Source organism: Cherax quadricarinatus, chromosome 89 (genome assembly GCF_038502225.1).
Source record: "Cherax quadricarinatus isolate ZL_2023a chromosome 89, ASM3850222v1, whole genome shotgun sequence".
Classification (NCBI taxonomy): Eukaryota; Metazoa; Arthropoda; class Malacostraca; order Decapoda; family Parastacidae; genus Cherax; species Cherax quadricarinatus.
The window spans coordinates 3,840,590-3,843,806 of NC_091380.1; positions in this window are offsets into that span (position 1 = coordinate 3,840,590).

The window sequence follows — 3,217 nt, forward strand, 5'->3', positions numbered from 1 at the left end:
AGGAAGAATAAGGCATATGAGTTTTATATTAAATGTTTTTAAATATTGAAGCAAGTTTTGGGTAATTATATGATTCTGACATAAAGAAATGTTATATATTTGAAATGTCTTCCATCTGCTTGGCCTGAATCCGTGCACAAACTGTAAAATAAATATCAAAGATTTTGTCAGCATCTCTCAATGGCTACAAATTTTCATTGTTTATTACTTTCTCTTTTCTGCACTTCAGGTATAATACCATGATTCATTAACACATTTGGAAAATATTTTTTTAAAGTGCTTGGAAGACATCTGATGTATTTCTAGTTTTGACAGTATTTTTAATCAGGAATAATCTGAGGATAACATTGTCATGCTTGCACTGCATATTTGTGCTTATTTGGCATTATCATGCTTGCATGGCATTGTCGTGCTTACGTGGCATTGTCATGCTTACGTGGCATTGTCATGCTTGCGTGGCATTGTCGTGCTTGCGTGGCATTGTCGTGCTTTGCACATCAGACAAGCGTTTGTCTTGCCTCGGAGTTATCATTGTCTTTGGCTGATACAATATCTATTGGGCTGTCCTACCTTGTGGAAGAGAGCAAGTTGCTGTAAGCCTGTGAAAATAGTCTAATCAAGATTTTCACAATGTTTAAAGGGAATAATCCCCTTATTGGTCCCTTAAAAGATTGTAAATCACACTTTTTTTAGGGCATTGGGATATTACTTCTAATTTCATTCAGTATGGATAAGTGTTTGGTCTTCAAAATAAAGTGATCCCTAATTAAGATACTTGAAACTATTTTTAATAACACATTTAAGTGATTAAAAAGTTTTGCATGTAAATATCTAGACAACTTTTATGTTTGTCAGAGGAAATGGTTATATTGTGGTGCTGACACACAAGAAATGTCCAAATAGTTATAGGCACTGTGAAGGTTTGAAACATTTGCACTGCTAATGTAGCATTTGGCAAGATGCAGTAATGTGAGCATAAGGAGTCATTTTGAGCCTTGATGTGATTGTCTACAAGTGTTTTATGTGCCCTGTGGGACTTAAGACATTCTAAGTTAGTAAGGAAGGTCCATTCTTGTTTTCACCAGTTTTGAATTGTTCCTTGGTGTATTATTATGATGGACATACACGTGTGTGTATGTATGTATGTACGTATTTTTTTTTAACATGTCAGCTGTCTCCCACCGAGGCGGGGTGACCCAAAAAAGAAAACTTTCACCATCACTCACACACAATCACTGTTTTTGCAGAGGCACTCAGATACAACAGTTCAGATGTCAATCCAAACAGAAAATATCCCAAACCCCTCCTTTAACCCTTTCAGGGTTTCCAACGTACTAGTACGACTTACGCACCAGGGTTATTGACGTACTAGTACACGTAAATTCTAGTGCCTTCAAATCGAGTGAGAGAGCTGGTAGGCCTATATATGAAAGAATAGGTCTATGTGGTCAGTGTGCACTGTATAAAAAAAATTCTGCAGCACACAGTGCATAATGAGAAAAAAAAAAACTCCGTGTGTTTGGTTTAAAACAGTGACTTTGCACTGTATTTTCGTATGGTATTTATGGTTGTATTCTAGCTTTCCTGGTCTCATTTTATAGAATGGAAGACACATTACAGAAATTGAGATGATTTTGATTGGTTTCACAGTGAAAAGTACATTGAAATTGAGCTCAAATTAGCCGAAATGTTCGATTTTTTCCGAAGTTCAGAAGTAAACAAATCGTGCCATGCGTCCAATACACATCAACTGGTGAGTCTAATATTCTTTCACGAGTGTGCTGATATTATTTATACCATTTCTACACTAATGCAGTAGTCTGCATAACAGTGAGAGTAAAAATTCAAAGTGGAAAGCAAAAGAAATGTAAGAGGGCTCTAGGGACATGACTAATGAACAGAGAAAATGTTATTTTAGTGCCAGAAATGTCTGTCTTGTTTATTCTGGACCCTTTTTGGAAATTGGCCATCTTTTGAAATTTGTGTGCGAATAGCAAAATTGCTAATTTCTAACCACTGTTGGATAGTCGAAATCGGTAAATGGGTGGTTTCTTGTACTCATTCGATAGAAAAAGTGGAGTTCTGGTGTAATATAATTTTTGTTGACTAGTTTGCTGGAATTGGCCAAAAATTGGGCGAAATCGCTGATGTGTAAAAAATCGTGGAGACCACTAACTTTGCGAGAGCATAATTCCATAAATTTTCCATCAAATTTCATACTTTTGGTGTCATTATGATCGGGAAAAGATTCTCTATTATTTCCTAATATATATATATATTTTTTTTTTTTTTTTTTTTTTTTTTTTTTTTTTTTTTTTTTTTTTTTTTTTTTTTTTTTTTTTTTCGAAAAATTTTCAGCCCCGAGAACAAGTTTAGGAGAGGGCCTCTCAACCCTGCAAGGGCTAAGTGCAGGCATTGGACTTCCCAACTCCAGGATTCAAGTCTGGCTAACTGGTTTCCCTAAATCCCTTAACAAAATATTACCCTGCTTGCACTTTAACAGATCATCAGGTCCCAAAAAACCATTTGTCTTCATTCACTCCTGTCTGACATGCTCATGCATGCCTGCTGTATGTCCAAGCCCCTGGCTCACAAAATCTCTTATCCTCCCCCTCTCCATCCATTCCTAGGACCCCTACCCTTCCTTTCTTCTACTACAGATTTGTACACTCTCCAAGTCATCCCATTTTGCTCCATCTTTAAATGACCAAACCACCTCAACAACCCTTCTTTGACCCTCACGATAATACTTTTAGTAACTCCGCACCCCTTTTTAATCACCAAACTACAAATTTTCTGCATAATATTTGCACCACACATTGGCTTCAGACACGACATATCCACCTCCCCCAATATCCTCCTCACTGCAACATTCACACCCATAAACTGTTGATACCACTCTACTCATACATTCTCCCCTTTGCCTCCATGGATAATGGTCTTTGTCTCCACGGATACCTCGGTACACCACACCTACCTTTTTTTCTTTCATTTCTGTGGTTTATCTCGTCCTTCATCAACCCATCCGTCACAGGTCTACTCCCAAATATCTGAACACATTCACTTCCTCCATACTCCCTCCAGTCAATATCCACACTCTTCCATAGAGGCATGTGACCTTTAAAAATAAACAATTTCACCATGAGTCACACTATTGCTGTTTTGCCAGAGGCATGCAGATACAATTTTTCAGATGTCACTCCATACAACAAATATC